The sequence below is a fragment of the Rattus norvegicus genome, chromosome 1 (genome assembly GCF_036323735.1).
Source record: "Rattus norvegicus strain BN/NHsdMcwi chromosome 1, GRCr8, whole genome shotgun sequence".
Classification (NCBI taxonomy): Eukaryota; Metazoa; Chordata; class Mammalia; order Rodentia; family Muridae; genus Rattus; species Rattus norvegicus.
Genome location: NC_086019.1, coordinates 92,276,043 through 92,290,988, shown reverse-complemented (window position 1 = coordinate 92,290,988; position 14,946 = coordinate 92,276,043). Strand labels below are relative to the sequence as shown.

Genomic DNA, 14,946 nt, shown 5'->3' with positions numbered 1-14,946 from the left:
GACAAAAAGAAAGCCTGTCATTGGATTGTGACTTGATGTTCCCAGACTGACTTCTGTCACTGTGATTCAACAACTACATTTATTCCTCAAGCATCCCCACTCACTCTCTCCCCTCCCACCGCTCACAGCCTCCCACACACAGATTAGCAGCACACAGGAGTCTACACAAAGCCCATCCTCTCCTAACCCAGACAACGCATTACAGAGGGTCAGTGTGGGAGTGCAGGGCATACACATGTCTGCCCTGGACTTCCTCCAGGAGATGCCAGCAGAAGGGACCCCATCTTCCACCCTGAGATCCAGCCAGCCCTGCCCCTGGGCCGCTCCTCCTCCTGTGAGCAGATCTTCCTACTAGAACCCCACCTATCAAGGCTGGCAGGGGCTTACAGCATCCAAATGGCGCCTCCTTTGAACACTCAGGGCTGAAGCACAGCAGGGCTGGAGGGGCTGCAGCTGCAATGCTCAGGCAGGGCCAGCATCCTGTACCCATGTTCAGTAAATGGACTGTGGAGGACGACCCTGTGCTCTGTACTACACTCAGCAGCACTGACCTCTACTCACAAGCTCTGAGCAGCACACACAACTCTCAGACTCCCTGAGATGCTGCACCAGGGAGCAGCCATCAGCACATGGGGATCCAGTGCTCTAGCCGACAGGTCTAAGTCTTGGTTCAGTACACTGTGGGATTGTTCATCTGTTTTTGAGACAGAGTCTCCTGTATGCCAGGCTGGCCTTGAACTCCTAATGCTCCTTCCTTCTTCTTCCTCTCAACCACACATCTGATAATCTTATTTTATGTTTCTATATACCCGCCCCCAAATTTTACAAAGAAAATTTCCTTCAATCTTTATCCTTCCTTCCCTCCTGCCTCTGCATACACCGGGCTAGCAGCCATCCTGCCAGGGATTCTCTCATCCCCTCCCGTCTTGCCATAGGAGGGCTGGGGCTGCAGACGTGCACTGCTGCATCTGGCACTGCGCAGCTCCATGCTTGCGTGCACTGCACCCACTGAGCCATCTCCACCATACACATTTGTGCATTCTACGATATTTATAATATTTATACACTGTACACACTTCCAGGAGATATTTCCACTCCCGCCTTCCTTCCAGCATCATCCCACAGCTGTGACATGCGACCCCACCAACAGACAAACGGACAAAGCACATGGAGAATGAGGTCCACACACAGTGAAGCACTTACTACACTATGGATGCACACGGAGAACAACAAGTGCAATAAGGTAAAGAGAAAGACAAACGCTGGGGCTGGGGGATGGCTCAGGGGCTGAGAGCTGCTATGGCTTTTCCAGAGGACAGAGCTCAGTCTCCCGAGAGCTCACAGCGCCTGCAACTCAACACCAGGGGAGGTTGTATCTCTGGTTTCTGAGGGAACCTGTGCTCATGGAGACACAACCCAACACACACAATTGTGAAGACAAATACTTCATCTTTAAACAAAAAGACAAACAAACACCCATGGTCTCACTCACTTAGAATCTGAGACTGTTTTCTCCTAGGAACAGTAAAAAGCTGGTTCCTGGGGTTTGAGTGGTGGAGGCCGGGTCTGCAGCATCGGGGTGGAGAATGGAAACGTAGATCCATAAGGAGGAGACTTAGGATGATAATGATGACGATCAAGGGCTACAGGATTTTAGCTACACAAGGGAAGTTCAGAGATGTATCTTCAAACTTGGTGACTGATTAATAGTTTGGAAAAGACTAAGAGAATAGGCAGTAAGTGTATTCACTACAAAAATGTTATAGATTTAGCCATTCCAGGGTACATAAAAACTCCAAATTATCACACTGGACACAATACAAAAAAATCATCTGAAAATTGAAAAATTCTGCTCTGCATTAATACATTAATCTTGTTTCCTTCTCACTGTGTAGCCCAGTCCTTCTGGAACTTGCTATGTGGATCAAGCTGACCCTTAATTTACAGGGATCCTCCTGCTGCTGCCTCCCAAATGCTGAGATTACAACGTACACTATACAGCCTAGATCTTATGAGTCATTTTCTTAAATATGCAACCAGTAGTCGCATTATTTCTAACACTTGAACCCAAAATAACCACTATGCATAACGTAGGAAAAAGAAGTGATTTTAGGGAGAAGATATCAATGGTCATTGAAATGATAGTGTGAATACCAGGAAAGGGCAGGGACAACACAAGGGACACAATGATGAAGGTATGAATTTGCACGTTCCTCCTTCGTTTACTGACATTTCCATATTCTAGAACTGAAACCTCATTTCTCAAACAGAAAAGAAGGGCAAACTCATTCTTGAATCTTAGATGGGCAGAAATAATGTTCCCATCCTTCTCCAGCTCTCCTTTTGAATAACAACCTATTCAGGGAGCCTGAGCCAGCAAGAGATCCCAGACTGTATCAGAGAGCACCTCACTGAGCACTTTTCTTCACTTCCCTCAACACTCACATGGGGGCTCTGAGAAAGTCATGGAATTCAACAAGTAGCTGCCCTCTCAGGCGACCCTCAGAGGCACTTCCAGCCTCAAATGCTCCTCCCAAGCTCAAGTCTGAACCTCAGGGAAAGCTTCCCTTCAGACTCCGCACCTGACCTCTCCTTACTGAAACTTGATCCTCTGCTTCAGTCCCTGTGGCCGCGAGAGAAAGCAGGAGCAAAAAGGGACAAGTACAGAGACACAGATAATGCAGAGAGCTCAAGGAGTGTAGACAGACAGACAGACACACACACCTACAGATACAGTCACCCTATGCCACCGTCAGCACACGCCCAACCCCAGCCGGCAGGCTCTGGCCTTACTCTGTGGAGACCTAAGCCAACCTGAAATTTCTTCCTCCGACCGGAAAGATCGGACCTTCCCGCGCCAGAACACCAAAAGCCTAAGTGTTCGTTTCGGCGCAGGAGCCCTAAAAATACAGTTGACACAAGCGAAGCCCGGCTCTTCAGGGAAACCTGAAATCTGAGAGCTGCGCCCAGTGGCTTGTGGGAGTTCCCACGGGGGTGCGCGCTTAAAGGGGAGGCTCCCTCCTTTGATCAAAAGGTACTTCCGGTTCTGCGGGTAACTGAGTTTCTCTCCCGGGAGCGGGACACAGGGATCTAAGTGCCCTGTTATCCAAATAGAAAATGTGACTGAGGGCCACATCGCTATGTATCAACAGAACTGTGTGCGTTAGACAGGCTAGACGATCCTCGTAATAATACCAATCGCATTAAAAATTCAGCTATGTGCTAACTACAGAAAACATGTTAAAGATAATCTTGCGGATTCAAAGTAACCATCTTCGCATAATCAAAAGAAAATGCAGGTAGATCAATACAGAGGACGTCATCAGGTGACAATAAGCATAGTGGGATGTGGTAGCACAGGCCAGGCACAGCCTGCTGCATGTCTGTGAGAAGAGGCCACAGAGGACTCCACAGTGAAACCCTGTCTAAAAATTAAAATACACTCAGATTATCGTGGCACACGCCTTTAACCACCGCCCTAGAGTGGCAGAGGAGGCGTCTCAAAAAACCAAAATAATTAAAAATAAACTCACGGTATACCAATACTGTCTCAAAAAATTAATAAACCAAAATTCAGAGTATACTCCTAATGTCTCAAAAAACTAAATAAAAAACAAACTCCTTTAAGTATGCACACCTTTAAACATGAAAAGGGGATAACCTGTTAGAGCAATGAGGAATGGCAACCAAATCCACCATCACATTCAACTGTTTTCAATCTCAGGAACTTATAAAACAAACCCAGAACAGCAACAGACCATAGTTGATTTGGACAACATCTCAATATGAACACAATCAGAATAAAAATGGAGACAGCTAAACTTTAGAGAAATCAGGGGACCTCGCAGGAGGTTATTACCTTGAGATATTTCCGCTCAAAGTTTCCTTTTTACGATTTTTTTTATAAATTAATACTTTATATATTTTCTACTGTACTTTTGTTGAGTTCTCCTTTTGTCTTTATTATTACCATTACAGCATTGTAAAAGCTATTGGTGTGTATGTGTATGTGCTTCTTCTTATAGCTCTCCATGAAATTTTCTCTCTTACTTTTATTTTTTTACAATCCAGTTGTTACCCGCTTCCCAGTCTGCCCTCCCACAGTTCCTCATCCTATTCCTCCTCCCCATGGTCTCCAAGAGGATGTCAGATTAAAATTAGATGTGACAGCATGGCTTGTGGCTTTTCTAAAGGAGTCCAGAAGACAGCAAGCTCCATCTTTAGTCACAGGGCTAAGGCTGTTTGCTACCTCCCTGTCGAGGAGGAGTTGCGGTGGTGAGCAATGCCACTCGGGCCTTGTATATTATCACAAACGTGTATGCACTGTGACCTTCCAAAGAGAAAGCCCAAATGTATGAGTATTGTTAAGAGAAAATTTGTGATGACAAATTCAGGGGCCATGTCCCTCACCAGCTACAATATGCAGGGGTGGTGACGGTGAACCTGCCTGACAGTGTGAGAGCACGACAGCCTACAGGCTGAGCAGCTCAGATACCTCTAATGCCCACTAACCCCCAACATCAGATATCTCTAATGCCCACTCACCCTCAACATCAACCCCATCGATAAACAGCTGGAGTGCATGAAGTGGCCAGTCCAACAGACCCACAATTACAGAATCTTCATGACACAGGTCAACAATGGGATATCAAAGAGGAGTCTGAGGAAGATTCCAGTATTGACAGAGTAGCAGAAACCGGAGGCCTCAAACCAGACCAACCAGTCACTGAAATGAACATTTACAAGTGGTAAATCTAAAAGTGCCTTATGGAGACCACCACTCACATATGCAATTGGCAAGAGTGTTTCTATTTGCAAAAGCAAGAAGCCTGAATGCAGGGGTCGGCTACATACAAAAATGGTGAGGACCCCCCAAAAAGAGCACATGTCTTTATAGGGCTCTAGGCGAATTTTAGCTAGAGTTAAGTAATCTAAAACTTCATTGAAGGGTACCAGGGATGTTACTGGGGTCGGTTTTTGATTGCCTTGTGTCGAGGTGATCAGTGGACTGCTTTGCTGTGTCACAAACATTTAACCACAGGATAAGATACAAAACCATGTAAGGCCATCCAACACTGATGGCCCATCGTGAGATAAGATATTTCTGCATCCTTGTTATCTTTAGAGTTTTCTTTGGGTAGGGGATTTTATGGTCTTGTTCCTGGAATTTATGGTCTGTTCCTGGATCTGGTGACATATGGCCTATTTTCTGAGTCTGATGGCTTAGGAGGACTTATAACCAGTTCCTAGAAAGGATGACTTTCCTTTTGAAGTCAGGCCTGGTGTTAAAATGGACTTTATGTCATCCTCTCATTCTCCCCTTGAGGTTATACCATGGGGTAAATTATACACCTGTTTGGGTGTCTGTCTCCTGGGTGACAGGGTTGAGATGTTTCTATTGAGGCTGTAAGATCTTTAGTTGGACGGTGGAGATCCGTTCTCGCACAAATCTGACTAGTACATTTACCACGCAAGGTCCATAGGTGAGGACAGTGAGCAAAAGGAGGACTGGTCCTACCATAGTCAGCCAGGGGGACCAGGAAAATAATGATTCATAGCAGTTCTGATTCTACTGTCTGAGTTTAGCCCTTTCCTGGTAAACAACAGCAAGGCCTCTCTCTGCCAAACTGACATGAGTCAGCCTAGGATCAGCCAGGACACCATAGAGAGGTTCTCTGCCATGAGTCTCTCAATGAAGCAAAGATCAGTGAAGACAAAATGAAGAATCAATGAACAGTTGCACAGCTAGTTAGGCAAGCCCACCATCACTGTCCTTTGAGTCCCATCTATACTTTCTCCAAACATCAAGTGTACTCCCATGGGTCTTGCCTCAGCAAAACACTATGTGCGTCTGTGTCACCTGATATATCCAGAAAGTTCTACTTTATTTCCCCCATTTTGTTTAAAACTTATCTTTCCCCCAAATATTAACCATCTATATGCAATAAAAATAATGATAAGAACCATAAAATTAGAACTTTATATCATATTTTAAACAGCTTATATACAATATGGTCTTACAAAAAAATCTTAAATTTCCATTAATATTCAATAAAAGCAAGACAACCTTAAATTCCTATCAGTATTCAGTAATTCAAACAAAACAACCTTAAATTTCTTTACTACAAGATCATTTAGAACTGTGACTCTAGATGGTAACAATCACAACACATCAAACAACCAAAACCACCCATTCCAAATTCAGGGATCGGGGCAGCGGTCTTCTTATAATTGCTTCATGCTGAGTCATGAAGGAAAAAAAAATAGTTAATCAAAAAAAATAGCTATGGCATTTGTTGCCCAATCTCTGTTTTTTGTTGTTGCTCTTTTTTTTTTTTTTTTTAAGATTTCTTTCTTTCTTTCATGTATAGGAACACACTTTCGCTGTCTTCAGACACACCGGAAGAGGGCATCGGATCCCATTACAGATGGTTGTGAGCCATCATGTGGTTGCTGGGAGTCGAACTCAGGACCCTCTGCAAGATCAGTCGGTGCTCTTAACCGCTGAGCCGTCTCTCCAGCCCCCAATCTCTGTTTTTATCCAGTCTATGATGTGTTGTCCATTTGGTCTATGGGTCGTCTGTCAAGTCTATGTGTTGTCCAGTCTCTGTGTCATCTATCGTTTAGGCTGGCCATTTTGAAGTTGTTATGCATGCATATTTTAGAAAAATCAGTAACTGAGGCAGTTTGTGAGAGTGAAGAACCCAGGCTTATTTCCATTATGAAGACATTCATGTCTCAGCTGATAAGAGGTTTTTCCCTGGTCAGATCTAATCTTTGTAAGTTTTGTTGGTAACTGTATTTTCTCCTTCCCTGTAGATACATAAACATAGCCACATCCCCAGCTTAAAACTATTGCAGGTTTCCATTCTTATGTTAACACATCCTTGTATTGGTTGGCCCAGTTCCTCGGTTTATTTTTTTTTCAATAAGCCAGTGTCCCTCAGCTACTGTTGTTCCCTTTTCACCAACATTAAGATAATTTAGATTTAAAAAGGCATTATTTAATCTGTCCCTAGGGTTTTTTACTCTCCATGTTTAATAATCTTCTCTTTTAAGGCACAGTTGGCTCTTCCTATAACTGCTCGTCTTGTAGGATTGTGTGGTATACCAGTAGCATGCCTTCTATTGCAATATGTAAAGAATTGTTTCGTTTTATTGGATACATATGCAGGAACATTATCAGTTTTAATTTGGGCTGGTATCCACATAATTGTCCTGATTTCCAATAAAGGTGTAATAATACAGTCAGCCTTTTCAGAACTTGAAGCAGGTGCCCATTGAAACCCCGAGAACATGTCAATGATATGGTGTATATACCACTGTTTTCCAAATACTGCAAAATGGGAAATATCCATCTGTCAGATGCAATTTCTTTTGGTACCCCTAGGTACCCAGCAGGTAAAAGAGTTTACTTGTATAGAGAACATGTAGGACATTTTTAGATTATTTCTTTGGCTTGTTGCCAGGAAATGGAAATTTTTTCTTTAAACCTTTCCCATTAACACGATGTTTCTCATGACATTTGGAAGCTCTAACATGTGTTCTATTAGTAATTGGTAATTTTTTTCACTTCCTTGAGCTAAAGGACCTGGAAAATCTGTATGAGGCTGAATATGAGAAATCTATAGTGGATGGTTTGTACTTCTGATGGTCTGTTGCAATTGTATGAATAATAAGGTAAATTCTGAGTTATCAAGTCCAAATTCAGCAGTTTTTATATGTGAAATATCTCTTTTTTCCTTATCTGATACATAATTTTTATTTTTTATTAAATATTTTTTATTTACATTTCAAAGTCATTGTTTTTAATAGCTGGGTAGTACTCCAGTGTGTAGATGTACCACATTTTCTGTATCCATTCCTCTGTTGAAAGACATCTGGGTTCTTTCCAGCTTGTGGCTATTATAAATAAGGCTGCTATGAACATAATGGAGCATGTCTCCTTGTTATATGTTGGAGCATCTTTTGGATGTATGCCCAGGAGTGGGATAGCTGGGTCCTCAGGTAGTACTATGTCCAATTTTCTGAGGAAATCCCAGACTGATTTCCAGAGTGGTTGTACCAGCTTGCAATCCCACCAACAATGGAGAAGTGTTCCTCTTTCTCCACATTCTCACTAACATCTGTTGTCACCTGAGTTTTTGATCTTAGTCATTATGACTGGTGTGAGGTGGAATCTCAGGGTTGTTTTAATTTCCGTTTCCCTGATGACTAAGGATGTTGAACATGTCTTTAGGTGCTTCTCAGCCACTCGATATTCCTGAGCTGAGAATTCTTTGTTTAGCTCTGTACCCATTTTTGAATAGGATTATTGGATTCTCTGGAGTCTAACTTCGTGAGTTCTTTGTATATATTGGATATTAGCCCTCTATCAGATGTAGGATTGGTAAAGATTGTTTTTCCCAGTCTGTTGGTTGCCGTTTTATCCTATTGACAGTGTCCTTTGCCTTACAGAAACTTTGCAGTTTTATGAGGTCCCATTTGTCATTTCTTGATCATAGAGCAAAAACCATTGGTGTTCTGTTCAGGAAATTTTCCCCAGTGCCCATGTGTTTGAGGCTCTTCCCCACTTTTTCTTCTATTAGTTTGAGTGTATCTTGGTTTATGTGGAGGTCCTTGATCCACTTGGACTTGAGCTTTGTAGGGGCAATAAGAATGGATTGATTTGGGTTGGGGATTTGGCTCAGTGGTAGAGCGCTTGCCTAGCAACCGCAAGGCCCTGGGTTCGGTCCCCAGCTCCGAAAAAAAAAAAAAAAAAGAATGGATTGATTTGCATTCTTCTACATGCTGACTGGCAGTTGAACCAGCAAAAAATGCTATCTTTTTCTCTCTGGATGGTTTTAGCTCCATTGTCAAAGATCAAGTACCCGTAGATATGTGGGTTCATTTCTGGGTCTTCAAATCTATTCTATTGATCTACCTGCTTGTCTCTGTACAAATACCACAAAGTTTTCATCACTATTGCTCTGTAATACTGCTTGAGATCAGAGATGGTGCTTCCCCCAGAAGTTTTTGATTGTTGGAAATAGTTTTCAGTATCCTGGGTTTTTTGTTATTCCAAATGAATTTGCAATTTGCTTTTTCTACCTCTGTGAAAAATTGAGTTTTGATGGGGATTGCACTGAATCTGTAGCTTGCTTTTGGCAAGATGGTCATTTTTACAATATTAATCCTTCCAATTCATGGGCATAGGAGACCTTTCCATCTTCTGAGGACTTCTTCAATTTCTTTCTTCAGAGTCTTGAAGTTCCTGTTATACAAATCCTTCACTCGCTTGGTTAGAGTCTCACCAAGGTATTTTATATTATGTGGAACTATTGTGAGGGTGTCATTTCCCTAATTTCTTTTTCAGCCAGTTGACCCTTTGAGTAGAGGAAGGCTACTGATTCGTTTGAGTTAATTTTATATCCAGACACTTTGCTGAAGTTGTTTATCAGGTTTAAGAGTTCTCTGGTGGAATTTTTGGGGTCACTTAAGTATACTCTCATATCATCGGCAAATAGTGATATTTTTACTTCTTCCTTTCCAATTTGTATCCCTTTCACCTCTTTTTGTTGTCTAAATGCTCTGGTTAGAATTTTAAGTACTATATTGAATAAGTAGGGAGAGAGTGGGCAGCCTTGTCTAGTCCCTGATTTTAGTGCGATTGGTTCAAGTTTCTTTCCATTTAGTCTGATATTGGCTACTAGTTTGCTATATATTGCTTTTACTATGTTTAGGTATGAAGCTTGAATTCCTGATCTCTCCAAGTCTTTTAACGCAAAAGGCTGTTGAAATTTGTCAAATGCTTTCTCAGCATCTAATGAGATGATTATTTTCCTTTAAGTTTGTTTATATAGTGTATGTTGGTCGATTTCCATGTATTGAACCATCCTTGCATCCCTGGGATGAAGCCTACTTGATCATGGTGGATGATTGTTTTGATGTGTTCTTGGATTCGGTTTGCAAGAATTTTATTGAGTATTTTTGCATCAATATTCATAAGGGAAATTGTTCTGAAGTTCTCTTTCTTTGTTGGGTCTTTGTGTGGTTTAGGTAAGAATAATTGTGGCTTCATAGCACAATTCTGAAACAATTCTGTTTCTATTTTGTGGAATAGTTAAGACAGCATTAGCATTAGCTCTTCTATGAAGGTCTGATATAATTCTGCACTAAACCCATCTGGTCCTGGGCTTTTTTTTTTTTTGGTTGGGAGACTTATAATAACTACTTCTATTTCTTTAGGAGTTGTGGGACTGTTAAGATGGTTTATCTGATCCTGATTTAACTTTGGTACCTGGTATCTGTCTAGAAAAATTGTCCATTTCCTCCAGATTTTCCAGTTTTGTTGAATATAGGCTTTTGCAGTAGGATCCGATGATTTTTTTAATTTCCTCAGATTCTGTTGTTATGTCTCCCTTTTCATTTCTGATCTTGTTAATTTGGATACACACTCTGTGCCCTCTGGTTAGTCTGGCTAAGGGTTTATCTATCTTGTTGATTTTCTCAAAGAACCAGCTCCTGGTTTTGTTGATTCTTTGTATAGTTTGTTTTTACTTGGTTGATTTCAGCCCTGAGTTTGATGATTTCCTGCAATTTACTCCTCTTGGGTGTATTGGCTTCTTTTTGTTCAGGTGTGCTGTCAAACTCCTGATGTATGCTCTCTCCAGTTTCTTTTTGGAGGCACTCAGAGCTATGAGTTTTCCTCTTAACATGGCTTTCATTGTGTCTCATATTTCTGGGTATGTTGTGCCTTCCTTTTCATTAAATTCTAAAAAGTCTTTAATTTCTTTCTTTATTTCTTCCTTGACCAAGTTGTCATTGAGTAGAGCACTGTTCAACTTCCATGTATATGTGGGCTTTCTGTCATTATTGTTGTTATTGAAGACCAGCCTTAGTCCGTGGTGATATGATAGGATAAAAGGGGTTATTTCAGTCTTCTTGTATCTGTTGAGGCCTGTTTTGTGACTGATTATATGGTCAATTTTGGAAAAGGTACCATGAGGTGCTGAGAAGAAGGTTTCTTTTGTTGCAGGATGAAATGTTCTATAAATATCTGTTAAATCCATGTGATTCATAACTTCTTTTAGTTTCTCTATGTGTCTGTCTTGTTTCTATTTCCATGATCTGTCCATAGTTGAGAGTGGGGAGTTGAAGTCTCCCACTATTATTGTGTGAGATCCAATGTATGCTTTGAGCTTTAGTAAGGTTTCTTTTATGAATGTAGGGGCCCTTGTATGTGGAGCATAGATATTCAGGATTGAGAGTTAATCTTGGTGGATTTTTCTTTTGATGAATATGAAGTGTACTTCCTTATCTTTTTTGAGAACTTTTAGTTGAAAGTCAATTTTATTAGATATTAGAATGACTACTCCAGCTTGTTTCTTGGGATCATTTGCTTGTGAAATTGTTTTTCGGCCTTTTACTCTGGGGTAGTGTATGTCTTCGTCACTGAGGTATGTTTCCTGTATGCAGCAAAATGTTCGGTCCTCTTTCCGTATCCAGTCTGTTAGTCTATGTCTTTTTATTGGGGAATTGAGTACATTGTTGTTAAGAGATATCCAGGAATAGTGATTGTTGCTTCCTGATATTTTTGTTGTTAGAGGTGGAATTATGTTTTTGTGTCTCTCTTCTTTTGGATGTAGTTTCCCTCTGTGTGTTGGAGTTTTCCATCTATTATCCTTTGTAGGACTGTATTGTGTAAATTTGGTTTTGTCGTGAAATATCTTGGTTTCTCCATCAACATTAATTGAGAGTTTTGCTGAATATAATAGCCTGGGCTGGCATGTGTTCTCTTAGGGTCTATATGACATCTGCCCAAGATCTTCTGGCTTTCATATTCTCTGGTGAGAGGTCTGGTGTTATTCTAATAGGTCTGCCTTTATATGTTACTTGACCTTTTTTTCCTTACTGCTTTTAATATTCTCTTTGTTTTGTGCATTTGGTGTTTTGACTATTATGTGATGGGAGGAATTTCTTTTCTGGTCCAATCTATTTGGAATTCTGTAGGCTTCTTGTATGTTCATGGGCATCTCTTTCTTTAGGTTAGGGAAGTTTTCTTCTATAATTTTGATGAGGATATTTACTGGCCCTTAAGTTGGGAGTCTTCACTCTCTTCTATACCTATTATCCTTAGGTTTGATCTTCTCATTGTGTCCTGGGTTTCCTGGATGTTTTGGGTAGGAACTTTTTGCATTTTACATTTTCTCTGATGGTTGTGTCAATGTTTTCTATGATATCTTCTGCCCCTGAGATTTTTCTCTTCTATCTCTTGTATTCTGTTGGCGATGCTTGCATCTATGACTCCCGATCTCTTCCCTAGATTTTCTATCTCCAGGGTTGTCTCCCCTTGTGATATCTTTATCGTTTATATTTCTGTTTTTATATCCTGGATGGTTTTGTTCAATTCCTTCACCTGTTTGGTTGTGTTTTCCTGTAATTCTTTAAAAGATTTTTGTATTTCCTCATTAAGGACTTCTACTCGTTTACCTGTGTTGTCCTGTGTTTCTTTATGTCCTTCTTAAAATCCTCTATCATGAGACATGATTTTAAATCCAAATCTTGCTTTTCTGGTATGTTGGAATATCCAGTATTTGATTTGGAGGGAGAACTGGGCTCTGATGATGCCAAGTAGTCTTGGTTTTTGTTGCTTAGGTTCCTGTGCTTGCCTCCCGCCATCTGGTTGTGTCTGGTGTTATCTGGTCTTGCTGTCTCTGACAGTAGCTTGACCCTCCTGTAAGCCTGTATGTCAGCACTCCTGGAGACTGGCTTTCTCCTAGTCAGATCTGGTACTCCACGAACAGGCAGAAATGGAAGGATCCTGTCTCAGACTGCTCCTTTGTTTGTGTGTCTTGAGGGTTCCAGGTGGGTCCCTCAGAGCAGAAGTTTTGGTCTTACCTCTGCTCTCAGGTGTGTCAGCATGCCTGGCTACTGGCTTTCAGCTCTGGGCTCAGGCAGAAACCGGAAGAATCCTCTCCATGAATGCTCCTAGGTCCTGTGTCAGAGGGCTCTTGGCAGGTTCTAGGCCAAAAATGTGAGCAGAAATAGTGGTCTCTCCTGAGTTCTCAGGATTGTCTGCACTTCTGAGAGTCCAGCTCTCTCACCCCATGGTATTTGGGTACAGAGAGCTGTGGGGCCAGAAGTTTTTATTTTTCAGGATTGTTTTGGCTATCCTGAGTATTTTGTTTTTCCATAAGAAGTTGAGAATTGTGCTTTCAGATCTGTAAAAGAAATGTGTTGGAATTTTTATAGAAATTACATTGAATCCATAGATTACTTTTGGTAAGATGGCCATTTTCACTATTTTAATTCCACCGATCCATGAACGTGGGAGATCTTTCCCTCTTCTGATATCTTCCTAAATTTCTGTCTTCGGATACTTGAAATTTTTGTCTTTCCCTTCTTTGGTTAGAGTTATACCAAGATATTTTACATTATTTGTGGCTATTTGCAAAGTGTGTTGTTTCTCTAATTTCTTTCTCAGCTTGTTTATCATTCATTTAAATGAGGGCTGCTGGTTTTTCTTTTAGTTAATTTTTTATCCAGCCACTTTCTTAAAGGTGCTTATCAACTGTTGGAGTTCTTTGGTCAATTTTTTTGCATTGCTTATGTATATTAATAATTCACATATGAATAACAATATTTTGATGTCTTCCTTTCCAATCTGTATCCCTTTGATTTCCTTTAGTTTCCTTATTGCTTTAGTGAGAACTTCAAGTGCTATATTTAATAAATAGGGAAAGGGTGGGCAGCAATGTCTTGTCCCTAGTTTTAGTGGAATTATTTAAAATTCCTCTCCAGTTAATTTGATGTTGGCTATTGGCTTGCTATATATTGCTTTTATTATACTTAGGTGTTTGTCCTGTATCCCTGATCTCACCAAGACTTTTAACATAAAGGATGTTGGATTTTGTCAAAGGCTTTTTCAGCATCTAAAGAGATGATCATATAATTTTCTTTTTTTCCAGTTTGTTTACATGGTGAATTACATTGATAGGTTTTTATATATTGAGCCATCCCTGCAACCCTAGGATGAAGCCTACTTGATCACCATGAATGATACTTTCGATGTGTTCTTGGATTTGTGAGTATTTTATTGAGTATTTTTTGCATCAGTGCTCATAAGAGAAATTATTCTGAGGTTCTCTTTGTTGAGTCTTTGTGTGACTGAGGTTTCAGGGTAATGATGGCCTCATAGAATAAGTTTGGCAATATTCCTTCTGTTTCTATTTTGTGGAATCCTTTGAGGAGCATTGGTATTAGCTCTTATGTATGTCTGATAGATTTCTGCACTAAACCCATCTGGCTTTGAGTTTTTTCTTGGTTGGGAGACTTTTAATGACTACTTCTAATTCCTTAGAGATTATAGGACTGTGTAAATAGTTTACCTGATCTTAATTTAACTTTGGTAAGTAATATCTGTCTAGTAAACTATCCATCTCATTTAGATTTCCCAATTTTGGGAGTGCAGGCTTATGAAGTAAGACCTAATCACTCTTTGAATTCCCTTGGTGTCTGTTGTTATGTCTCCCTTTTCATTTCAGATGTCACTTATTTGAATACTGTTTCTCTGTTGTTTAGTTAGTTTGGCTAAGGGTCTGTATATCTTGTTGATTTTCTCAAAGAACCACCTCTTGGTTTCACTGATCTTTTATATCATTTTATTTGTACCTAATTGATTTCAACTGTGAGTTTGATTATTTCCTGCAATCTAATCCTCTTGGGTGTGCTTGCTTTTTTTCCCTAGAGCATTCAGCTGTACCTTTAACCTGCTGGTATGATAACTTTCTAATTTCTTTGTGAAGGTGCTTGGTGTTATGAACTTTCCTCCTAACACTGCTTTAATTCTGTGCCAAAAATTTGGGTACATTGTGCTTTTATTTTTACTAAATTATAGAAAGTCTTTAATTTCTTTATTTCTTCCCTTACCCAGTGATCATTGAGTAGAAAGTTGTTCATATTTCA

The 14,946-nt window shown here is 40.5% G+C and overlaps 1 protein-coding gene across 2 annotated transcripts in view; it reads right to left on the bottom strand.

The window, feature by feature from the left end:
• The window catches only part of Zfp780b (zinc finger protein 780B), a 49,270-nt gene that overhangs the window by 6,222 nt on the left and 28,102 nt on the right, over positions 1 to 14,946 (bottom strand). The gene's annotated exons all lie outside the window — the stretch shown is intronic.